Genomic DNA, 25,010 nt, shown 5'->3' with positions numbered 1-25,010 from the left:
GGACCTCTTGATCTGCTGTCAAATGCTCTACCACTGAGCTATTTCCCCAGCTTTACAGTAAAACTAGAATGACAAAATATCAGTACATCATGAAAGAGTGAGAGGATCATACTGAGTTGTTCCGGAAAATACAACCTTGAAACTGTGGAACAGGAGAAGTAGTCCTTAATAGTATTTATTAAAGGAAAACTGGATCATTTAAAAAACAGATATTTGTTTCATTGTTATTTTATTTGAATAGGCAGTGGAACATAGGACCAATGCCTCTACATACAATGATTGTTTTGAAACATTCTTAAAGGGGAAAAGGTTTTTACGGGACACCTTATCATTTGGGGATTGGTTACCACAATCACTGAGATGGTGATGAAGTATGATTGTTTTGGGCCAAATTATGGTGGAAAAACATTTCTATGTACCACTACAATTCGGTATTTGGAAGGTACACCCAAACACCCCTTTCGAATACCTTCCATTTAATACATCAGAAAAAGCCATTTTGCGTTTGCAAATGGCCTGATTCTTCAGACCAGTCTTCTTGCAACTGCAATGATAGTTCGTACATCTTGCACGTAGGCAGAGCTTTTAAGGAGAAATTAAATAATTCCTTCGTTGCACAAGAATGAAGTGCTTCAAACAAACACATACTTTGCATGCACAGAGAAGAGGTGGAATATATGTAAGACTGAAGACACAGGTGAAATGAGAAATAGATTGACTGCTTCGCTGCCAAGTTTTATACGCCATTTCTTCAGTGCAATACAAGAAAGCACCAAACAGTATAACAAAGTTGTCAATTGGTTTCATAGTCCATTCCCTTTGTTTAGTGCTGTGAAAGGAAGAGCCGAATTGCAAAATTGATCAATGACGTTTCAGAAATTTCCCAAAGGGAATACCAAGCCGAGTGTTAAAAACTGCATTTACTCACAGTCTTTGAGCAGGAAACACTGAAATGCTATTTAAGTGCAATATCCAAGGGAAAACTGAGCCTGTCAAAGATGATCCAAATGCAATTGATGAAAAGTCCCAATTACAAACAACAGAATCAAAATAGGGTGAGGGGACACCCGGATTTGAACCAGGGACCTCTTGACCTGCAGTCAAATGCTCTACCACTGAGCTATATCCCCAGCTTTTCAGTAAAATCAGAATGGCAAAATATCAGTACATCATGAAAGAGTGTGAGGATCATACTAAGTTGTGCCAGAAAGTACAACCTTGAAACTGTGGAACAGGAGAAGTAGTCCTTAATATTATTTAATAAAGGAAAACTGGATCATTTAAAAAACAGATATTTGTTTCATTGTTATTTTATTTGAATAGGCAGTCGTACATTGGACCAATGCCTCTACATACAATGATTGTTTTGAAACATTTTTAAAGGGGAAGAGGTTTTTACGGGACAACTTATCATTTGAGGATTGGTTACCACAATTACTGAGATGGTGATGAAGTATGATTGATTTGGGCCAAATTATGGTGGAAAAACATTTGTACGTACCACTACAATTCGGTATTTGGAAGGTACACACAAACACCCCTTTCGAATACCTTCCATTTAATACATCAGAAAAAGCCACTTTGCGTTTGCAAATAGCCTGATTCTTCAGACCAGCCTTCTTGCAACTGCAAAGATAGTTCGTACATCTTGCATGTAGGCAGAGCTTTTAAGGAGAAATTAAATAGTTCCTAGGTTGCACAAAAAGTGAAGTGCTTCAAACAAACACATACTTTGCATGCACAGAGAAGAGGTGGAATATATGTAAGACTGAAGACAAAGGTGAAATGAGAAATAAATTGACTGCTTCGCTGCCAAGTTTTATACGTCATTTCTTCAGTGCAATACAAGAAAGCACCAAACAGTATAACAAAGTTGTCAATTGGTTTCATAGTCCACTCCCTTTGTTTAGTGCTGTGAAAGGAAGAGCCGAATTCCAAAATTGATCAATGTTTCAGAAATTTCCCAAAGGGAATACCAAGCCGAGTGTTAAAAACTGCATTTACTCACAGGCTTTGAGCAGGAAACACTGAAATGCTATTAAAGTGCAATATCCAAGGGAACACTGACTCAGTCAAAGATGATCCAAATGGAATTGATGAAAAGTCCCAATTACAAACAACCGAATCAAAATAGGGTGAGGGAACACCCGGATTTGAACCAGGGACCTCTTGATTTGCAGTCAAATGCTCTACCACTGAGCTATATCCCCAGCTTTTCAGTAAAATAAGAATGACAAAATATCAGTACATCATGAAAGAGTGTGAGGTTCATACTAAGTTGTGCCAGAAAGTACAACCTTGAAACTGTGGAACAGGAGAAGTAGTCCTTAATATTATTTATTAAAGGAAAACTGGATCATTTAAAAACAGATTTATTTGTTTAATTGTTATTTTATTTGAATAGGCAGTGGTACATAGGACCAATGCCTCTACATACAATGATTGTTTTGAAACATTCTTAAAGTGGAAGAGGTTTTTACGGGACACCTTATCATTTGAGGATTGGTTACCACAATCACGGAGATGGTGATGAAGTATGATTGTTTTGGCCAAATTATGGTGGAAAAACATTTCTACGTACCACTACAATTCGGTATTTGGAAGGTACACCCAAACACCCCTTTTGAATACCTTCCATTTAATACATCAGAAAAAGCCATTTTGCGTTTGCAAATGGCCTGATTCTTCAGATCACCCTTCTTGCAACTGCAATGATAGTTCGTACATCTTGCAAGTAGGCAGACCTTTTCAGGAGAAATTAAATAGTTCCTACGTTGTACAAAAATGAAGTGCTTCAAACAAACACATACTTTGCATGCACAGAGAAGAGGTGAAATATATCTAAGACTGAATACAGAGGTGAAATGAGAAATAGATTGACTGCTTCGCTGCCAAGTTTTATACGCCATTTCTTCAGTGCAATACAAGAAAGCACCAAACAGTATAACAAAGTTGTCAATTGGTTTCATAGTCCATTCCCTTTGTTTAGTGCTGTGAAAGGAAGAGCCGAATTTCAAAATTGATCAATGATGTTACAGAAATTTCCCAAAGGGAATACCAAGCCGAGTGTTAAAAACTGCATTTACTCACAGGTTTTGAGCAGGAAACACTGAAATGCTATTAAAGTGCAATATCCAAGGGAACACTGACTCTGTCAAAGATGATCCAAATGGAATTCATGAAAAGTCCCAATTACAAACAACAGAATCAAAATAGGGTGAGGGGACACCCGGATTTGAACCAGGGACCTCTTGATCTGCAGTCAAATGCTCTACCACTGAGCTATATCCCCAGCTTTACAGTAAAATCAGAATTACAAAATATCAGTACATCATGAAAGAGTGAGTGGATCATACTAAGTTGTTCCGGAAAGTACAACCTTGAAACTGTGGAACAGGAGAAATAGTCCTTAATATTATTTATTAAAGGAAAACTGGATCATTTAAAAAACAGATATTTGTTTCATTGTTATTTTATTTGAATAGGCAGTGGTACATAGGACCAATGCCTCTACATACAATGATTGGTTTGAAACATTCTTAAAGGGGAAGAGGTTTTTACGGGACACCTTATCATTTGAGGATTGGTTACCACAATCAGTGAGATGGTGATGAAGTATGATTGTTTTGGGCCAAATTATGGTGGAAAAACATTTCTACGTACCACTACAATTCAGTATTTGGAAGGTACACCCAAACACCCCTTTCGAATACCTTCCATTTAATACATCAGAAAAAGCCATTTTGCATTTGCAAATGGCCTGATTCTTCAGACCAGCCTTCTTGCAACTGCAATGATAGTTCGTACATCTTGCACGTAGGCAGAGCTTTTAAGGAGAAATTAAATAGTTCCTACGTTGCACAAAAATGAAGTGCTTCAAACAAACACATACTTTGCATGCACAGAGAAGAGGTGGAATATATGTAAGACTGAAGACACAGGTGAAATGAGAAATAGATTGACTGCTCCACTGCCAAGTTTTATACGCCATTTCTTCAGTGCAATACAAGAAAGCACCAAACATTATAACAACATTGTCAATTGGTTTCATAGTCCATTCCCTTTGTTTAGTGCTGTGAAAGGAAGAGCCGAATTCCAAAATTGATCAATGATGTTTCAGAAATTTCCCAAAGGGAATACCAAGCCGAGTGTTAAAAACTGCATTTACTTACAGGTTTTGAGCAGGAAACACTGAAATGCTATTAAAGTGCAATATCCAAGGGAACACTGACTCTGTCAAAGATAATCCAAATGGAATTGATGAAAAGTCCAAATTACAAACAACAGAATCAAAATAGGGAAAGGGGACAACCAAATTTGAACCAGGGACCTCTTGATCTGCAGTCAATTGCTCTACCACTGCGCTATATCCCCAGCTTTTCAGTAAAATCAGAATGACAAAATATCAGTACATATTGAAAGAGTGTGAGGATCATACTAAGTTGTGCCAGAAAGTACAACCTTGAAACGGTGGAACAGGAGAAGTAGTCCTTAACATTATTTATTAAAGGAAAACTGGATCATTTAAAAAACAGATTTATTTGTTTCATTGTTATTTTATTTGAATAGGCAGTGGTACATAGGACCAATGCCTCTACATACAATGATTGGTTTGAAACATTCTTAAAGGGGAAGTGGTTTTTACGGGACACCTTATCATTTGAGGATTGGTTACCACAATCAGTGAGATGGTGATGAAGTATGATTGTTTTGGTCCAAATTATGGTGGAAAAACATTTCTACGTACCACTACAATTCAGTATTTGGAAGGTACACCCAAACACCCCTTTCGAATACCTTCCATTTAATACATCAGAAAAAGCCATTTTGCATTTGCAAATGGCCTGATTCTTCAGACCAGCCTTCTTGCAACTGCAATGATAGTTCGTACATCTTGCACGTAGGCAGAGCTTTTAAGGAGAAATTAAATAGTTCCTACGTTGCACAAAAATGAAGTGCTTCAAACAAACACATACTTTGCATGCACAGAGAAGAGGTGGAATATATGTAAGACTGAAGACACAGGTGAAATGAGAAATAGATTGACTGCTCCGCTGCCAAGTTTTATACGCCATTTCTTCAGTGCAATACAAGAAAGCACCAAACAGTATAACAACGTTGTCAATTGGTTTCATAGTCCATTCCCTTTGTTTAGTGCTGTGAAAGGAAGAGCCGAATTCCAAAATTGATCAATGATGTTTCAGAAATTTCCCAAAGGGAATACCAAGCCGAGTGTTAAAAACTGCATTTACTCACAGGTTTTGAGCAGGAAACACTGAAATGCTATTAAAGTGCAATATCCAAGGGAACACTGACTCTGTCAAAGATAATCCAAATGGAATTGATGAAAAGTCCAAATTACAAACAACAGAATCAAAATAGGGTAATGGGACAACCGGATTTGAACCAGGGACCTCTTGATCTGCAGTCAAATGCTCTACCACTGACCTATATCGCCAGCTTTTCAGTAAAATCAGAATGACAAAATATCAGTACATATTGAAAGAGTGTGAGGATCAAACTAAGTTGTGCCAGAAAGTACAACCTTGAAACTGTGGAACAGGAGAAGTAGTCCTTAACATTATTTATTAAAGGAAAACTGGATCATTTAAAAAACAGATTTATTTGTTTCATTGTTATTTTATTTGAATAGGCAGTGGTACATAGGACTAATGCCTCTACATACAATGATTGTTTTGAAACATTCTTAAAGGGGTAGAGGTTTTTACGGGACACCTTATCATTTGAGGATTTGTTACCACAATCACGGAGATGGTGATGAAGTATGATTGTTTTGGCCAAATTATGGTGGAAAAACATTTCTACGTACCAGTACAATTCGGTATTTGGAAGGTACACCCAAACACCCCTTTCGAATACCTTCCATTTAATACATCAGAAAAAGACATTTTGCACTTGCAAATGGCCTGATTCTTCAGACCAGCCTTCTTGCAACTCCAATGGTAGTTCGTACATCTTGCACGTAGGCAGAGCTTTTAAGGAGAAATTAAATAGTTCCGACGTTGCACAAAACTGAAGTGCTTCAAACAAACACATACTTTGCATGCACAGAGAAGAGGTGAAATATATGTAAGACTGAAGACAGAGGTGAAATAAGAAATAGATTGACTGCTTCGCCGCCAAGTTTTATACGCCATTTCTTCAGTGCAATACAAGAAAGCACCAAACAGTATAACAAAGTTGTCAATTGGTTTCATAGTCCATTCCCTTTGTTTAGTGCTGTGAAAGGAAGAGCCGAATTCCAAAATCTATCAATTATGTTTCAGAAATTTCCCAAAGGGAATACCAAGCCGAGTGTTAAAAACTGCATTTACTCACAGGTTTTGAGAAGCAAACACTGTAATGCCATTAAAATGCAATATCCAAGGGAACACTGACTCTGTCAAAGATGATCCAAATGGAATTGATGGAAAGTCCCAATTACAAACAACAGAATCAAAATATGGTGAGGGGACTCCAGGATTTGAACCAGGGACCTCTTGATCTGCTGTCAAATGCTCTACCACTGAGCTATATCCCCAGCTTTACAGTAAAACTAGAATGACAAAATATCAGTACATCATGAAAGAGTGAGAGGATCATACTGAGTTGTTCCGGAAAATACAACCTTGAAACTGTGGAACAGGAGAAGTAGTCCTTAATAGTATTTATTAAAGGAAAACTGGATCATTTAAAAAACAGATATTTGTTTCATTGTTATTTTATTTGAATAGGCAGTGGAACATAGGACCAATGCCTCTACATACAATGATTGTTTTGAAACATTCTTAAAGGGGAAAAGGTTTTTACGGGACACCTTATCATTTGAGGATTGGTTACCACAATCACTGAGATGGTGATGAAGTATGATTGTTTTGGGCCAAATTATGGTGGAAAAACATTTCTATGTACCACTACAATTCGGTATTTGGAAGGTACACCCAAACACCCCTTTCGAATACCTTCCATTTAATACATCAGAAAAAGCCATTTTGCGTTTGCAAATGGCCTGATTCTTCAGACCAGCCTTCTTGCAACTGCAATGATAGTTCGTACATCTTGCACGTAGGCAGAGCTTTTAAGGAGAAATTAAATAATTCCTTCGTTGCACAAGAATGAAGTGCTTCAAACAAACACATACTTTGCATGCACAGAGAAGAGGTGGAATATATGTAAGACTGAAGACACAGGTGAAATGAGAAATAGATTGACTGCTTCGCTGCCAAGTTTTATACGCCATTTCTTCAGTGCAATACAAGAAAGCACCAAACAGTATAACAAAGTTGTCAATTGGTTTCATAGTCCATTCCCTTTGTTTAGTGCTGTGAAAGGAAGAGCCGAATTCCAAAATTGATCAATGATGTTTCAGAAATTTCCCAAAGGGAATACCAAGCCGAGTGTTAAAAACTGCCTTTACTCACAGGTTTTGAGCAGGAAACACTGAAATGCTATTAAAGTGCAATATCTAAGGGAACACTGACTCTGTCAAAGATGATCCAAATGGAATTGAAGAAAAGTCCCAATTACAAACAACAGAATCAAAATAGGGTGAGGAGACACCCGGATTCGAACCAGGGACCTCTTGATCTGCAGTCAAATGCTCTACCACTGAGCTATATCCCCAGCTTTTCAGTAAAATCAGAATGACAAAATATCAGTACATCATGAAAGAGTGTGAGGATCATACTAAGTTGTGCCAGAAAGTACAACCTTGAAACTGTGGAACCGGAGAAGTAGTCCTTAATATTATTTATTAAAGGAAAACTGGATCATTTAAAAAACAGATATTTGTTTCATTGTTATTTTATTTGAATAGGCAGTCGTACATTGGACCAATGCCTCTACATACAATGATTGTTTTGAAACATTCCTAAAGGGGAAGAGGTTTTTACGGGACAACTTATCATTTGAGGATTGGTTACCACAATCACTGAGATGGTGATGAAGTATGATTGTTTTGGGCCAAATTATGGTGGAAAAACATTTGTACGTACCACTACAATTCAGTATTTGGAAGGTACACCCAAACACCCCTTTCGAATACCTTCCATTTAATACATCAGAAAAAGCCATTTTGCGTTTGCAAATGGCCTGATTCTTCAGACCAGCCTTCTTGCAACTGCAATGATAGTTCGTACATCTTGCACGTAGGCAGAGCTTTTAAGGAGAAATTAAATAGTTCCTACGTTGCACAAAAATGAAGTGCTTCAAACAAACACATACTTTGCATGCACAGAGAAGAGGTGGAATATATGTAAGACTGAAGACACAGGTGAAATGAGAAATAGATTGACTGCTCCGCTGCCAAGTTTTATACGCCATTTCTTCAGTGCAATACAAGAAAGCACCAAACAGTATAACAACGTTGTCAATTGGTATCATAGTCCATTCCCTTTGTTTAGTGCTGTGAAAGGAAGAGCCGAACTCCAAAATTGATCAATGTTTCAGAAATTTCCCAAAGGGAATACCAAGCCGAGTGTTAAAAACTGCATTTACTCACAGGCTTTGAGCAGGAAACACTGAAATGCTATTAAAGTGCAATATCCAAGGGAACACTGACTCAGTCAAAGATGATCCAAATGGAATTGATGAAAAGTCCCAATTACAAACAACAGAATCAAAATAGGGTGAGGAGACACCCGGATTCGAACCAGGGACCTCTTGATCTGCAGTCAAATGCTCTACCACTGAGCTATATCCCCAGCTTTTCAGTAAAATCAGAATGACAAAATATCAGTACATCATGAAAGAGTGTGAGGATCATACTAAGTTGTGCCAGAAAGTACAACCTTGAAACTGTGGAACAGGAGAAGTAGTCCTTAATATTATTTATTAAAGGAAAACTGGATCATTTAAAAAACAGATATTTGTTTCATTGTTATTTTATTTGAATAGGCAGTCGTACATTGGACCAATGCCTCTACATACAATGATTGTTTTGAAACATTCTTAAAGGGGAAGAGGTTTTTACGGGACAACTTATCATTTGAGGATTGGTTACCACAATCACTGAGATGGTGATGAAGTATGATTGTTTTGGGCCAAATTATGGTGGAAAAACATTTGTACGTACAACTACAATTCGGTATTTGGAAGGTACACCCAAACACCCCTTTCGAATACCTTCCATTTAATACATCAGAAAAAGCCACTTTGCGTTTGCAAATAGCCTGATTCTTCAGACCAGCCTTCTTGCAACTGCAAAGATAGTTCGTACATCTTGCACGTAGGCAGAGCTTTTAAGGAGAAATTAAATAGTTCCTAGGTTGCACAAAAAGTGAAGTGCTTCAAACAAACACATACTTTGCATGCACAGAGAAGAGGTGGAATATATGTAAGACTAAAGACAAAGGTGAAATGAGAAATAGATTGACTGCTTCGCTGCCAAGTTTTATACGCCATTTCTTCAGTGCAATACAAGAAAGCACCAAACAGTATAACAAAGTTGTCAATTGGTTTCATAGTCCATTCCCTTTGTTTAGTGCTGTGAAAGGAAGAGCCGAATTCCAAAATTGATCAATGTTTCAGAAATTTCCCAAAGGGAATACCAAGCCGAGTATTAAAAACTGCATTTACTCACAGGCTTTGAGCAGGAAACACTGAAATGCTATTAAAGTGCAATATCCAAGGGAACACTGACTCAGTCAAAGATGATCCAAATGGAATTGATGAAAAGTCCCAATTACAAACAACAGAATCAAAATAGGGTGAGGGGACACCCGGATTTGAACCAGGGACCTCTTGATCTGCAGTCAAATGCTCTACCACTGAGCTATATCCCCAGCTTTCCAGTAAAATAAGAATGACAAAATATCAGTACATCATGAAAGAGTGTGAGGATCATACTAAGTTGTGCCAGAAAGTACAACCTTGAAACTGTGGAACAGGAGAAGTAGTCCTTAATATCATTTATTAAAGGAAAACTGGATCAGTTAAAAAACAGATTTATTTGTTTCATTGTTATTTTATTTGAATAGGCAGTGGTACCTAGGACCAATGCCTCTACATACAATGATTGTTTTGAAACATTCTTAAAGGGGTAGAGGTTTTTACGGGACACCTTATCATTTGAGGATTGGTTACCACAATCACGGAGATGGTGATGAAGTATGATTGTTTTGGCCAAATTATGGTGGAAAAACATTTCTACGTACCACTACAATTCGGTATTTGGAAGGTACACCCAAACACCCCTTTCGAATACCTTCCATTTAATAGAAAAGCCATTTTGCGTTTGCAAATGGCCTGATTCTTCAGACCAGCCTTCTTGCAACTGCAATGATAGTTCGTACATCTTGCACGTAGGCAGAGCTTTTAAGGAGAAATTAAATAGTTCCTACGTTGCACAAAAATGAAGTGCTTCAAACAAACACATACTTTGCATGCACAGAGAAGAGGTGGAATATATGTAAGACTGAAGACACAGGTGAAATGAGAAATAGATTGACTGCTTCGCTGCCAAGTTTTATACGCCATTTCTTCAGTGCAATACAAGAAAGCACCAAACAGTATAACAAAGTTGTCAATTGGTTTCATAGTCCATTCCCTTTGTTTAGTGCTGTGAAAGGAAGAGCCGAATTCCAAAATTGATCAATGATGTTTCAGAAATTTCCCAAAGGGAATACCAAGCCGAGTGTTAAAAACTGCATTTACTCACAGGTTTTGAGCAGGAAACACTGAAATGCTATTAAAGTGCAATATCCAAGGGAACACTGACTCTGTCAAAGATGATCCAAATGGAATTGATGAAAAGTACCAATTACAAACAACAGAATCAAAATAGGGTGAGGGGACACCCGGATTTGAACCAGGGACCTCTTGATCTGCAGTCAAATGCTCTACCACTGAGCTATATCCCCAGCTTTTCAGTAAAATCAGAATGACAAAATATCAGTACATCATGAAAGAGTGTGAGGATCATACTAAGTTGTGCCAGAAAGTACAACCTTGAAACTGTGGAACAGGAGAAGTAGTCCTTAATTTTATTTATTAAAGGAAAACTGGATCATTTAAAAAACAGATATTTATTTAATTGTTATTTTATTTGAATAGGCAGTCGTACATTGGACCAATGCCTCTACATACAATGATTGTTTTGAAACATTCTTAAAGGGGAAGAGGTTTTTACGGGACAACTTATCATTTGAGGATTGGTTACCGCAATCACTGAGATGGTGATGAAGTATGATTGTTTTGGGCCAAATTATGGTGGAAAAACATTTGTACGTACCACTACAATTCGGTATTTGGAAGGTACACCCAAACACCCCTTTCGAATACCTTCCATTTAATACATCAGAAAAAGCCACTTTGCGTTTGCAAATAGCCTGATTCTTCAGACCAGCCTTCTTGCAACTGCAAAGATAGTTCGTACATCTTGCACGTAGGCAGAGCTTTTAAGGAGAAATTAAATAGTTCCTAGGTTGCACAAAAAGTGAAGTGCTTCAAACAAACACATACTTTGCATGCACAGAGAAGAGGTGGAATATATGTAAGACTGAAGACAAAGGTGAAATGAGAAATAGATTGACTGCTTCGCTGCCAAGTTTTATACGCCATTTCTTCAGTGCAATACAAGAAAGCACCAAACAGTATAACAAAGTTGTCAATTGGTTTCATAGTCCATTCCCTTTGTTTAGTGCTGTGAAAGGAAGAGCCGAATTCCAAAATTGATCAATGATGTTTCAGAAATTTCCCAAAGGGAATACCAAGCCGAGTGTTAAAAACTGCATTTACTCACAGGCTTTGAGCAGGAAACACTGAAATGCTATTAAAGTGCAATATCCAAGGGAACACTGACTCTGTCAAAGATGATCCAAATGGAATTGATGAAAAGTACCAATTACAAACAACAGAATCAAAATAGGGTGAGGGGACACCCGGATTTGAACCAGGGACCTCTTGATCTGCAGTCAAATGCTCTACCACTGAGCTATATCCCCAGCTTTTCAGTAAAATAAGAATGACATAATATCAGTACATCATGAAAGAGTGTGAGGATCATACTAAGTTGTGCCAGAAGTACAACCTTGAAACTGTGGAACAGGAGAAATAGTCCTTGATATTATTTATTAAAGGAAAACTGGATCATTTAAAAACAGATTTATTTGTTTCATTGTTATTTTATTTGAATAGGCAGTGGTACATAGGACCAATGCCTCTACATACAATGATTGTTTTGAAACATTCTTAAAGGGGAAGAGGTTTTTACGGGACACCTTATCATTTGAGGATTGGTTACCACAATCACGGAGATGGTGATGAAGTATGATTGTTTTGGCCAAATTATGGTGGAAAAACATTTCTACGTACCACTACAATTCGGTATTTGGAAGGTACACCCAAACACCCCTTTCGAATACCTTCCATTTAATACATCAGAAAAAGCCATTTTGCGTTTGCAAATGGCCTGATTCTTCAGACCAGCCTTCTTGCAACTGCAATGATAGTTCGTACATCTTGCAAGTAGGCAGAGCTTTTGAGGAGAAATTAAATAGTTCCTATGTTGCACAAAAATGAAGTGCTTCAAACAAACACATACTTTGCATGCACAGAGAAGAGGTGAAATATATGTAAGACTGAAGACAGAGGTGAAATGAGAAATAGATTGACTGCTTACCTGCCAAGTTTTATACGCCATTTCTTCAGTGCAATACAAGAAAGCACCAAATAGTATAACAAAGTTGTCAATTGGTTTCATAGTCCATTCCCTTTTTTTAGTGCTGTGAAAGGAAGAGCCGAATTAAAAAATTGATCAATGATGTTACAGAAATTTCGCAAAGGGAATACCAAGCCGAGTGTTAAAAACTGCATTTACTCACAGGTTTTGAGCAGGAAACACTGAAATGCTATTAAAGTGCAATATCCAAGGGAACACTGACTCTGTCAAAGATGATCCAAATGGTATTGATGAAAAGTCCCAATTACAAACAACAGAATCAAAATAGGGTGAGGGGACACCCGGATTTGAACCAGGGACCTCTTGATCTGCAGTCAAATGCTCTACCATTGAGCTATATCCCCAGCTTTTCAGTAAAATCAGAATGACAAAATATCAGTACATCATGAAAGAGTGTGCGGATCATACTAAGTTGTGCCAGAAAGTACAACCTTGAAACTGTGGAACAGGAGAAGTAGTCCTTAATATTATTTATTAAAGGAAAACTGGATCATTTAAAAAACAGATATTTGTTTCATTGTTATTTTATTTGAATACGCAGTCGTACATTGGACCAATGCCTCTACATACAATGATTGTTTTGAAACATTCTTAAAGGGGAAGAGGTTTTTACGTGACAACTTATCATTTGAGGATTGGTTACCACAATCACTGAGATGGTGATGACGTATGATTGTTTTGGGCCAAATTATGGTGGAAAAACATTTGGACGTACCACTACAATTTGGTATTTGGAAGGTACACCCAAACACCCCTTTCGAATACCTTCCATTTAATACATCAGAAAAAGCCACTTTGCGTTTGCAAATAGCCTGATTCTTCAGACCAGCCTTCTTGCAACTGCAAAGATAGTTCGTACATCTTGCACGTAGGCAGAGCTTTTAAGGAGAAATTAAATAGTTCCTAGGTTGCACAAAAAGTGAAGTGCTTCAAACAAACACATACTTTGCATGCACAGAGAAGAGGTGGAATATATGTAAGACTGAAGACAAAGGTGAAATGAGAAATAGATTGACTGCTTCGCTGCCAAGTTTTATACGCCATTTCTTCAGTGCAATACAAGAAAGCACCAAACAGTATAACAAAGTTGTCAATTGGTTTCATAGTCCATTCCCTTTGCTTAGTGCTGTGAAAGGAAGAGCCGAATTCCAAAATTGATCAATGTTTCAGAAATTTCCCAAAGGGAATACCAAGCCGAGTGTTAAAAACTGAATTTACTCACAGGCTTTGAGCAGGAAACACTGAAATGCTATTAAAGTGCAATATCCAAGGGAACACTGACTCAGTCAAAGATGATCCAAATGGAATTGATGAAAAGTCCCAATTACAAACAACAGAATCAAAATAGGTTGAGGGGACACCCGAATTTCAACCAGGGACCTCTTGATCTGCAGTCAAATGCTCTACCACTGAGCTATATCCCCAGCTTTTCAGTAAAATAAGAATGACAAAATATCAGTACAACATGAAAGAGTGTGAGGATCATACTAAGTTGTGCCAGAAAGTACAACCTTGAAACTGTGGAACAGGAGAAGTAGTCCTTAATATTATTTATTAAAGGAAAACTGGATCATTTAAAAACAGATTTATTTGTTTCATTGTTATTTTATTTGAATAGGCAGTGGTACATTGGACCAATGCCTCTTCATACAATGATTGTTTTGAAACATTCTTAAAGGGGAAGAGGTTTTTACGGGACAACTTATCATTTGAGGATTGGTTACCACAATCACTGAGATGGTGATGAAGTATGATTGTTTTGGGCCAAATTATGGTGGAAAAACATTTGTACGTACAACTACAATTCGGTATTTGGAAGGTACACCCAAACACCCCTTTCGAATACCTTCCATTTAATACATCAGAAAAAGCCACTTTGCGTTTGCAAATAGCCTGATTCTTCAGACCAGCCTTCTTGCAACTGCAAAGATAGTTCGTACATCTTGCACGTAGGCAGAGCTTTTAAGGAGAAATTAAATAGTTCCTAGGTTGCACAAAAAGTGAAGTGCTTCAAACAAACACATACTTTGCATGCACAGAGAAGAGGTGGAATATATGTAAGACTAAAGACAAAGGTGAAATGAGAAATAGATTGACTGCTTCGCTGCCAAGTTTTATACGCCATTTCTTCAGTGCAATACAAGAAAGCACCAAACAGTATAACAAAGTTGTCAATTGGTTTCATAGTCCATTCCCTTTGTTTAGTGCTGTGAAAGGAAGAGCCGAATTCCAAAATTGATCAATGTTTCAGAAATTTCCCAAAGGGAATACCAAGCCGAGTGTTAAAAACTGCATTTACTCACAGGCTTTGAGCAGGAAACACTGAAATGCTATTAAAGTGCAATATCCAAGGGAACACTGACTCAGTCAAAGATGATCCAAATGGAATTGATGAAAAGTCCCAATTACAAACAACAGAATCAAAATAGGGTGAGGGGACACCCGGATTTGAACCAGGGACCTCTTGATCTGCAGTCAAATGCTCTACCACTGAGCTATATCCCCAGCTTTTCAGTAAAATAAGAATGACAAAATATCAGTACATCCTGAAAGAGTGTGAGGATCATACTAAGTTGTGCCAGAAAGTACAACCTTGAAACTGTGGAACAGGAGAAGTAGTCCTTAATATTATTTATTAAAGGAAAACTGGATCAGTTAAAAAACAGATTTATTTGTTTCATTGTTATTTTATTTGAATAGGCAGTGGTACCTAGGACCAATGCCTCTACATACAATGATTGTTTTGAAACATTCTTAAAGGGGTAGAGGTTTTTACGGGACACCTTATCATTTGAGGATTGGTTACCACAATCACGGAGATGGTGATGAAGTATGATTGTTTTGGCCAAATTATGGTGGAAAAACATTTCTACGTACCACTACAATTCGGTATTTGGAAGGTACACCCAAACACCCCTTTCGAATACCTTCCATTTAATAGAAAAGCCATTTTGCGTTTGCAAATGGCCTGATTCTTCAGACCAGCCTTCTTGCAACTGCAATGATAGTTCGTACATCTTGCACGTAGGCAGAGCTTTTAAGGAGAAATTAAATAGTTCCTACGTTGCACAAAAATGAAGTGCTTCAAACAAACACATACTTTGCATGCACAGAGAAGAGGTGGAATATATGTAAGACTGAAGACACAGGTGAAATGAGAAATAGATTGACTGCTTCGCTGCCAAGTTTTATACGCCATTTCTTCAGTGCAATACAAGAAAGCACCAAACAGTATAACAAAGTTGTCAATTGGTTTCATAGTCCATTCCCTTTGTTTAGTGCTGTGAAAGGAAGAGCCGAATTCCAAATTTGATCAATGATGTTTCAGAAATTTCCCAAAGGGAATACCAAGCCGAGTGTTAAAAACTGCATTTACTCACAGGTTTTGAGCAGGAAACACTGAAATGCTATTAAAGTGCAATATCCAAGGGAACACTGACTCTGTCAAAGATGATCCAAATGGAATTGATGAAAAGTACCAATTACAAACAACAGAATCAAAATAGGGTGAGGGGACACCCGGATTTGAACCAGGGACCTCTTGATCTGCAGTCAAATGCTGTACCACTGAGCTATATCCCCAGTTTTCCAGTAAAATCAGAATGACAAAATATCAGTACATCATGAAAGAGTGTGAGGATCATACTAAGTTGTGCCAGAAAGTACAACCTTGAAACTGTGGAACAGGAGAAGTAGTCCTTAATATTATTTATTAAAGGAAAACTGGATCATTTAAAAAACAGATATTTGTTTAATTGTTATTTTATTTGAATAGGCAGTCGTACATTGGACCCATGCCTCTACATACAATGATTGTTTTGAAACATTCTTAAAGGGGAAGAGGTTTTTACGGGACAACTTATCATTTGAGGATTGGTTACCACAATCACTGAGATGGTGATGAAGTATGATTGTTTTGGGCCAAATTATGGTGGAAAAACATTTGTACGTACCACTACAATTCGGTATTTGGAAGGTACACCCAAACACCCCTTTCGAATACCTTCCATTTAATACATCAGAAAAAGCCACTTTGCGTTTGCAAATAGCCTGATTCTTCAGACCAGCCTTCTTGCAACTGCAAAGATAGTTCGTACATCTTGCACGTAGGCAGAGCTTTTAAGGAGAAATTAAATAGTTCCTAGGTTGCACAAAAAGTGAAGTGCTTCAAACAAACACATACTTTGCATGCACAGAGAAGAGGTGGAATATATGTAAGACTGAAGACAAAGGTGAAATGAGAAATAGATTGACTGCTTCGCTGCCAAGTTTTATACGCCATTTCTTCAGTGCAATACAAGAAAGCACCAAACAGTATAACAAAGTTGTCAATTGGTTTCATAGTCCATTCCCTTTGTTTAGTGCTGTGAAAGGAAGAGCCGAATTCCAAAATTGATCAATGATGTTTCAGAAATTTCCCAAAGGGAATACCAAGCAGAGTGTTAAAAACTGCATTTACTCACAGGCTTTGAGCAGGAAACACTGAAATGCTATTAAAGTGCAATATCCAAGGGAACACTGACTCTGTCAAAGATGATCCAAATGGAATTGATGAAAAGTACCAATTACAAACAACAGAATCAAAATAGGGTGAGGGGACACCCGGATTTGAACCAGGGACCTCTTGATCTGCAGTCAAATGCTCTACCACTGAGCTATATCCCCAGCTTTTCAGTAAAATAAGAATGACATAATATCAGTACATCATGAAAGAGTGTGAGGATCATACTAAGTTGTGCCAGAAGTACAACCTTGAAACTGTGGAACAGGAGAAATAGTCCTTGATATTATTTATTAAAGGAAAACTGGATCATTTAAAAACAGATTTATTTGTTTCATTGTTATTTTATTTGAATAGGCAGTGGTACATAGGACCAATGCCTCTACATACAATGATTGTTTTGAAACATTCTTAAAGGGGAAGAGGTTTTTACGGGACACCTTATCATTTGAGGATTGGTTACCACAATCACGGAGATGGTGATGAAGTATGATTGTTTTGGCCAAATTATGGTGGAAAAACATTTCTACGTACCACTACAATTCGGTATTTGGAAGGTACACCCAAACACCCCTTTCGAATACCTTCCATTTAATACATCAGAAAAAGCCATTTTGCGTTTGCAAATGGCCTGATTCTTCAGACCAGCCTTCTTGCAACTGCAATGATAGTTCGTACATCTTGCAAGTAGGCAGAGCTTTTGAGGAGAAATTAAATAGTTCCTATGTTGCACAAAAATGAAGTGCTTCAAACAAACACATACTTTGCATGCACAGAGAAGAGGTGAAATATATGTAAGACTGAAGACAGAGGTGAAATGAGAAATAGATTGACTGCTTACCTGCCAAGTTTTATACGCCATTTCTTCAGTGCAATACAAGAAAGCACCAAATAGTATAACAAAGTTGTCAATTGGTTTCATAGTCCATTCCCTTTTTTTAGTGCTGTGAAAGGAAGAGCCGAATTAAAAAATTGATCAATGATGTTACAGAAATTTCCCAAAGGGAATACCAAGCCGAGTGTTAAAAACTGCATTTACTCACAGGTTTTGAGCAGGAAACACTGAAATGCTATTAAAGTGCAATATCCAAGGGAACACTGACTCTGTCAAAGATGATCCAAATGGTATTGATGAAAAGTCCCAATTACAAACAACAGAATCAAAATAGGGTGAGGGGACACCCGGATTTGAACCAGGGACCTCTTGATCTGCAGTCAAATGCTCTACCATTGAGCTATATCCCCAGCTTTTCAGTAAAATCAGAATGACAAAATATCAGTACATCATGAAAGAGTGTGCGGATCATACTAAGTTGTGCCAGAAAGTACAACCTTGAAACTGTGGAACAGGAGAAGTAGTCCTTAATATTATTTATTAAAGGAAAACTGGATCATTTAAAAAACAGATATTTGTTTCATTGTTATTTTATTTGAATAGGCAGTCGTACATTGGACCAATGCCTCTACATACAATGATTGTTTTGAAACATTCTTAAAGGGGAAGAGGTTTTTACGGGACAACTTATCATTTGAGGATTGGTTACCACAATCACTGAGATGGTGATGACGTATGATTGTTTTGGGCCAAATTATGGTGGAAAAACATTTGGACGTACCACTACAATTTGGTATTTGGAAGGTACACCCAAACACCCCTTTCGAATACCTTCCATTTAATACATCAGAAAAAGCCACTTTGCGTTTGCAAATAGCCTGATTCTTCAGACCAGCCTTCTTGCAACTGCAAAGATAGTTCGTACATCTTGCACGTAGGCAGAGCTTTTAAGGAGAAATTAAATAGTTCCTAGGTTGCACAAAAAGTGAAGTGCTTCAAACAAACACATACTTTGCATGCACAGAGAAGAGGTGGAATATATGTAAGACTAAAGACAAAGGTGAAATGAGAAATAGATTGACTGCTTCGCTGCCAAGTTTTATACGCCATTTCTTCAGTGCAATACAAGAAAGCACCAAACAGTATAACAAAGTTGTCAATTGGTTTCATAGTCCATTCCCTTTGTTTAGTGCTGTGAAAGGAAGAGCCGAATTCCAAAATTGATCAATGTTTCAGAAATTTCCCAAAGGGAATACCAAGCCGAGTGTTAAAAACTGCATTTACTCACAGGCTTTGAGCAGGAAACACTGAAATGCTATTAAAGTGCAATATCCAAGGGAACACTGACTCAGTCAAAGATGATCCAAATGGAATTGATGAAAAGTCCCAATTACAAACAACAGAATCAAAATAGGGTGAGGGGACACCCGGATTTGAACCAGGGACCTCTTGATCTGCAGTCAAATGCTCTACCACTGAGCTATATCCCCAGCTTTTCAGTAAAATAAGAATGACATAATATCAGTACATCATGAAAGAGTGTGAGGATCATACTAAGTTGTGCCAGAAGTACAACCTTGAAACTGTGGAACAGGAGAAATAGTCCTTGATATTATTTATTAAAGGAAAACTGGATCATTTAAAAACAGATTTATTTGTTTCATTGTTATTTTATTTGAATAGGCAGTGGTACATAGGACCAATGCCTCTACATACAATGATTGTTTTGAAACATTCTTAAAGGGGAAGAGGTTTTTACGGGACACCTTATCATTTGAGGATTGGTTACCACAATCACGGAGATGGTGATGAAGTATGATTGTTTTGGCCAAATTATGGTGGAAAAACATTTCTACGTACCACTACAATTCGGTATTTGGAAGGTACACCCAAACACCCCTTTCGAATACCTTCCATTTAATACATCAGAAAAAGCCATTTTGCGTTTGCAAATGGCCTGATTCTTCAGACCAGCCTTCTTGCAACTGCAATGATAGTTCGTACATCTTGCAAGTAGGCAGAGCTTTTGAGGAGAAATTAAATAGTTCCTATGTTGCACAAAAATGAAGTGCTTCAAACAAACACATACTTTGCATGCACAGAGAAGAGGTGAAATATATGTAAGACTGAAGACAGAGGTGAAATGAGAAATAGATTGACTGCTTACCTGCCAAGTTTTATACGCCATTTCTTCAGTGCAATACAAGAAAGCACCAAATAGTATAACAAAGTTGTCAATTGGTTTCATAGTCCATTCCCTTTTTTTAGTGCTGTGAAAGGAAGAGCCGAATTAAAAAATTGATCAATGATGTTACAGAAATTTCCCAAAGGGAATACCAAGCCGAGTGTTAAAAACTGCATTTACTCACAGGTTTTGAGCAGGAAACACTGAAATGCTATTAAAGTGCAATATCCAAGGGAACACTGACTCTGTCAAAGATGATCCAAATGGTATTGATGAAAAGTCCCAATTACAAACAACAGAATCAAAATAGGGTGAGGGGACACCCGGATTTGAACCAGGGACCTCTTGATCTGCAGTCAAATGCTCTACCATTGAGCTATATCCCCAGCTTTTCAGTAAAATCAGAATGACAAAATATCAGTACATCATGAAAGAGTGTGCGGATCATACTAAGTTGTGCCAGAAAGTACAACCTTGAAACTGTGGAACAGGAGAAGTAGTCCTTAATATTATTTATTAAAGGAAAACTGGATCATTTAAAAAACAGATATTTGTTTCATTGTTATTTTATTTGAATAGGCAGTCGTACATTGGACCAATGCCTCTACATACAATGATTGTTTTGAAACATTCTTAAAGGGGAAGAGGTTTTTACGGGACAACTTATCATTTGAGGATTGGTTACCACAATCACTGAGATGGTGATGACGTATGATTGTTTTGGGCCAAATTATGGTGGAAAAACATTTGGACGTACCACTACAATTTGGTATTTGGAAGGTACACCCAAACACCCCTTTCGAATACCTTCCATTTAATACATCAGAAAAAGCCACTTTGCGTTTGCAAATAGCCTGATTCTTCAGACCAGCCTTCTTGCAACTGCAAAGATAGTTCGTACATCTTGCACGTAGGCAGAGCTTTTAAGGAGAAATTAAATAGTTCCTAGGTTGCACAAAAAGTGAAGTGCTTCAAACAAACACATACTTTGCATGCACAGAGAAGAGGTGGAATATATGTAAGACTAAAGACAAAGGTGAAATGAGAAATAGATTGACTGCTTCGCTGCCAAGTTTTATACGCCATTTCTTCAGTGCAATACAAGAAAGCACCAAACAGTATAACAAAGTTGTCAATTGGTTTCATAGTCCATTCCCTTTGTTTAGTGCTGTGAAAGGAAGAGCCGAATTCCAAAATTGATCAATGTTTCAGAAATTTCCCAAAGGGAATACCAAGCCGAGTGTTAAAAACTGCATTTACTCACAGGCTTTGAGCAGGAAACACTGAAATGCTATTAAAGTGCAATATCCAAGGGAACACTGACTCAGTCAAAGATGATCCAAATGGAATTGATGAAAAGTCCCAATTACAAACAACAGAATCAAAATAGGGTGAGGGGACACCCGGATTTGAACCAGGGACCTCTTGATCTGCAGTCAAATGCTCTACCACTGAGCTATATCCCCAGCTTTTCAGTAAAATAAGAATGACAAAATATCAGTACATCATGAAAGAGTGTGAGGATCATACTAAGTTGTGCCAGAAAGTACAACCTTGAAACTGTGGAACAGGAGAAGTAGTCCTTAATATTATTTATTAAAGGAAAACTGGATCAGTTAAAAAACAGATTTATTTGTTTCATTGTTATTTTATTTGAATAGGCAGTGGTACCTAGGACCAATGCCTCTACATACAATGATTGTTTTGAAACATTCTTAAAGGGGTAGAGGTTTTTACGGGACACCTTATCATTTGAGGATTGGTTACCACAATCACGGAGATGGTGATGAAGTATGATTGTTTTGGCCAAATTATGGTGGAAAAACATTTCTACGTACCACTACAATTCGGTATTTGGAAGGTACACCCAAACACCCCTTTCGAATACCTTCCATTTAATAGAAAAGCCATTTTGCGTTTGCAAATGGCCTGATTCTTCAGACCAGCCTTCTTGCAACTGCAATGATAGTTCGTACATCTTGCACGTAGGCAGAGCTTTTAAGGAGAAATTAAATAGTTCCTACGTTGCACAAAAATGAAGTGCTTCAAACAAACACATACTTTGCATGCACAGAGAAGAGGTGGAATATATGTAAGACTGAAGACACAGGTGAAATGAGAAATAGATTGACTGCTTCGCTGCCAAGTTTTATACGCCATTTCTTCAGTGCAATACAAGAAAGCACCAAACAGTATAACAAAGTTGTCAATTGGTTTCATAGTCCATTCCCTTTGTTTAGTGCTGTGAAAGGAAGAGCCGAATTCCAAAATTGATCAATGATGTTTCAGAAATTTCCCAAAGGGAATACCAAGCAGAGTGTTAAAAACTGCATTTACTCACAGGCTTTGAGCAGGAAACACTGAAATGCTATTAAAGTGCAATATCCAAGGGAACACTGACTCTGTCAAAGATGATCCAAATGGAATTGATGAAAAGTACCAATTACAAACAACAGAATCAAAATAGGGTGAGGGGACACCCGGATTTGAACCAGGGACCTCTTGATCTGCAGTCAAATGCTCTACCACTGAGCTATATCCCCAGCTTTTCAGTAAAATAAGAATGACATAATATCAGTACATCATGAAAGAGTGTGAGGATCATACTAAGTTGTGCCAGAAGTACAACCTTGAAACTGTGGAACAGGAGAAATAGTCCTTGATATTATTTATTAAAGGAAAACTGGATCATTTAAAAACAGATTTATTTGTTTCATTGTTATTTTATTTGAATAGGCAGTGGTACATAGGACCAATGCCTCTACATACAATGATTGTTTTGAAACATTCTTAAAGGGGAAGAGGTTTTTACGGGACACCTTATCATTTGAGGATTGGTTACCACAATCACGGAGATGGTGATGAAGTATGATTGTTTTGGCCAAATTATGGTGGAAAAACATTTCTACGTACCACTACAATTCGGTATTTGGAAGGTACACCCAAACACCCCTTTCGAATACCTTCCATTTAATACATCAGAAAAAGCCATTTTGCGTTTGCAAATGGCCTGATTCTTCAGACCAGCCTTCTTGCAACTGCAATGATAGTTCGTACATCTTGCAAGTAGGCAGAGCTTTTGAGGAGAAATTAAATAGTTCCTATGTTGCACAAAAATGAAGTGCTTCAAACAAACACATACTTTGCATGCACAGAGAAGAGGTGAAATATATGTAAGACTGAAGACAGAGGTGAAATGAGAAATAGATTGACTGCTTACCTGCCAAGTTTTATACGCCATTTCTTCAGTGCAATACAAGAAAGCACCAAATAGTATAACAAAGTTGTCAATTGGTTTCATAGTCCATTCCCTTTTTTTAGTGCTGTGAAAGGAAGAGCCGAATTAAAAAATTGATCAATGATGTTACAGAAATTTCCCAAAGGGAATACCAAGCCGAGTGTTAAAAACTGCATTTACTCACAGGTTTTGAGCAGGAAACACTGAAATGCTATTAAAGTGCAATATCCAAGGGAACACTGACTCTGTCAAAGATGATCCAAATGGTATTGATGAAAAGTCCCAATTACAAACAACAGAATCAAAATAGGGTGAGGGGACACCCGGATTTGAACCAGGGACCTCTTGATCTGCAGTCAAATGCTCTACCATTGAGCTATATCCCCAGCTTTTCAGTAAAATCAGAATGACAAAATATCAGTACATCATGAAAGAGTGTGCGGATCATACTAAGTTGTGCCAGAAAGTACAACCTTGAAACTGTGGAACAGGAGAAGTAGTCCTTAATATTATTTATTAAAGGAAAACTGGATCATTTAAAAAACAGATATTTGTTTCATTGTTATTTTATTTGAATAGGCAGTCGTACATTGGACCAATGCCTCTACATACAATGATTGTTTTGAAACATTCTTAAAGGGGAAGAGGTTTTTACGGGACAACTTATCATTTGAGGATTGGTTACCACAATCACTGAGATGGTGATGACGTATGATTGTTTTGGGCCAAATTATGGTGGAAAAACATTTGGACGTACCACTACAATTTGGTATTTGGAAGGTACACCCAAACACCCCTTTCGAATACCTTCCATTTAATACATCAGAAAAAGCCACTTTGCGTTTGCAAATAGCCTGATTCTTCAGACCAGCCTTCTTGCAACTGCAAAGATAGTTCGTACATCTTGCACGTAGGCAGAGCTTTTAAGGAGAAATTAAATAGTTCCTAGGTTGCACAAAAAGTGAAGTGCTTCAAACAAACACATACTTTGCATGCACAGAGAAGAGGTGGAATATATGTAAGACTAAAGACAAAGGTGAAATGAGAAATAGATTGACTGCTTCGCTGCCAAGTTTTATACGCCATTTCTTCAGTGCAATACAAGAAAGCACCAAACAGTATAACAAAGTTGTCAATTGGTTTCATAGTCCATTCCCTTTGTTTAGTGCTGTGAAAGGAAGAGCCGAATTCCAAAATTGATCAATGTTTCAGAAATTTCCCAAAGGGAATACCAAGCCGAGTGTTAAAAACTGCATTTACTCACAGGCTTTGAGCAGGAAACACTGAAATGCTATTAAAGTGCAATATCCAAGGGAACACTGACTCAGTCAAAGATGATCCAAATGGAATTGATGAAAAGTCCCAATTACAAACAACAGAATCAAAATAGGGTGAGGGGACACCCGGATTTGAACCAGGGACCTCTTGATCTGCAGTCAAATGCTCTACCACTGAGCTATATCCCCAGCTTTTCAGTAAAATAAGAATGACAAAATATCAGTACATCATGAAAGAGTGTGAGGATCATACTAAGTTGTGCCAGAAAGTACAACCTTGAAACTGTGGAACAGG

The 25,010-nt window shown here is 37.6% G+C and overlaps 19 non-coding genes across 19 annotated transcripts; all 19 read right to left on the bottom strand.

Annotated features, from left to right (window-relative positions):
• Positions 1-1,058: 1,058 nt before the first annotated feature.
• TRNAC-GCA (transfer RNA cysteine (anticodon GCA)) lies at positions 1,059-1,130 on the bottom strand. The gene has a single exon. It is a non-coding gene; the product is annotated as a tRNA-Cys (tRNA).
• A 1,008-nt stretch (positions 1,131-2,138) lies between these two features.
• On the bottom strand, positions 2,139-2,210 carry TRNAC-GCA (transfer RNA cysteine (anticodon GCA)). The gene has a single exon. It is a non-coding gene; the product is annotated as a tRNA-Cys (tRNA).
• A 1,010-nt stretch (positions 2,211-3,220) lies between these two features.
• Positions 3,221-3,292, bottom strand: TRNAC-GCA (transfer RNA cysteine (anticodon GCA)). Its single transcript has one exon. It is a non-coding gene; the product is annotated as a tRNA-Cys (tRNA).
• A 4,259-nt stretch (positions 3,293-7,551) lies between these two features.
• On the bottom strand, positions 7,552-7,623 carry TRNAC-GCA (transfer RNA cysteine (anticodon GCA)). The gene has a single exon. It is a non-coding gene; the product is annotated as a tRNA-Cys (tRNA).
• Positions 7,624-8,630: 1,007 nt separating this feature from the next.
• On the bottom strand, positions 8,631-8,702 carry TRNAC-GCA (transfer RNA cysteine (anticodon GCA)). Its single transcript has one exon. It is a non-coding gene; the product is annotated as a tRNA-Cys (tRNA).
• A 1,008-nt stretch (positions 8,703-9,710) lies between these two features.
• Positions 9,711-9,782, bottom strand: TRNAC-GCA (transfer RNA cysteine (anticodon GCA)). The gene has a single exon. It is a non-coding gene; the product is annotated as a tRNA-Cys (tRNA).
• A 1,005-nt stretch (positions 9,783-10,787) lies between these two features.
• Positions 10,788-10,859, bottom strand: TRNAC-GCA (transfer RNA cysteine (anticodon GCA)). The gene has a single exon. It is a non-coding gene; the product is annotated as a tRNA-Cys (tRNA).
• Positions 10,860-11,870: 1,011 nt separating this feature from the next.
• Positions 11,871-11,942, bottom strand: TRNAC-GCA (transfer RNA cysteine (anticodon GCA)). The gene has a single exon. It is a non-coding gene; the product is annotated as a tRNA-Cys (tRNA).
• Positions 11,943-12,951: 1,009 nt separating this feature from the next.
• TRNAC-GCA (transfer RNA cysteine (anticodon GCA)) lies at positions 12,952-13,023 on the bottom strand. The gene has a single exon. It is a non-coding gene; the product is annotated as a tRNA-Cys (tRNA).
• Positions 13,024-15,112: 2,089 nt separating this feature from the next.
• On the bottom strand, positions 15,113-15,184 carry TRNAC-GCA (transfer RNA cysteine (anticodon GCA)). The gene has a single exon. It is a non-coding gene; the product is annotated as a tRNA-Cys (tRNA).
• A 1,005-nt stretch (positions 15,185-16,189) lies between these two features.
• TRNAC-GCA (transfer RNA cysteine (anticodon GCA)) lies at positions 16,190-16,261 on the bottom strand. The gene has a single exon. It is a non-coding gene; the product is annotated as a tRNA-Cys (tRNA).
• Positions 16,262-17,272: 1,011 nt separating this feature from the next.
• TRNAC-GCA (transfer RNA cysteine (anticodon GCA)) lies at positions 17,273-17,344 on the bottom strand. Its single transcript has one exon. It is a non-coding gene; the product is annotated as a tRNA-Cys (tRNA).
• A 1,009-nt stretch (positions 17,345-18,353) lies between these two features.
• Positions 18,354-18,425, bottom strand: TRNAC-GCA (transfer RNA cysteine (anticodon GCA)). The gene has a single exon. It is a non-coding gene; the product is annotated as a tRNA-Cys (tRNA).
• A 1,008-nt stretch (positions 18,426-19,433) lies between these two features.
• TRNAC-GCA (transfer RNA cysteine (anticodon GCA)) lies at positions 19,434-19,505 on the bottom strand. Its single transcript has one exon. It is a non-coding gene; the product is annotated as a tRNA-Cys (tRNA).
• Positions 19,506-20,514: 1,009 nt separating this feature from the next.
• Positions 20,515-20,586, bottom strand: TRNAC-GCA (transfer RNA cysteine (anticodon GCA)). Its single transcript has one exon. It is a non-coding gene; the product is annotated as a tRNA-Cys (tRNA).
• Positions 20,587-21,594: 1,008 nt separating this feature from the next.
• Positions 21,595-21,666, bottom strand: TRNAC-GCA (transfer RNA cysteine (anticodon GCA)). The gene has a single exon. It is a non-coding gene; the product is annotated as a tRNA-Cys (tRNA).
• A 1,005-nt stretch (positions 21,667-22,671) lies between these two features.
• TRNAC-GCA (transfer RNA cysteine (anticodon GCA)) lies at positions 22,672-22,743 on the bottom strand. Its single transcript has one exon. It is a non-coding gene; the product is annotated as a tRNA-Cys (tRNA).
• A 1,009-nt stretch (positions 22,744-23,752) lies between these two features.
• On the bottom strand, positions 23,753-23,824 carry TRNAC-GCA (transfer RNA cysteine (anticodon GCA)). Its single transcript has one exon. It is a non-coding gene; the product is annotated as a tRNA-Cys (tRNA).
• A 1,008-nt stretch (positions 23,825-24,832) lies between these two features.
• TRNAC-GCA (transfer RNA cysteine (anticodon GCA)) lies at positions 24,833-24,904 on the bottom strand. Its single transcript has one exon. It is a non-coding gene; the product is annotated as a tRNA-Cys (tRNA).
• Positions 24,905-25,010: the final 106 nt, after the last annotated feature.

This window comes from Lissotriton helveticus, chromosome 1_2 (assembly GCF_964261635.1).
Source record: "Lissotriton helveticus chromosome 1_2, aLisHel1.1, whole genome shotgun sequence".
In the NCBI taxonomy this organism is placed as follows: domain Eukaryota; kingdom Metazoa; phylum Chordata; class Amphibia; order Caudata; family Salamandridae; genus Lissotriton; species Lissotriton helveticus.
Note: the sequence above shows the minus strand (reverse complement) of the source record. Positions and strands in the feature narration are given on the sequence as shown.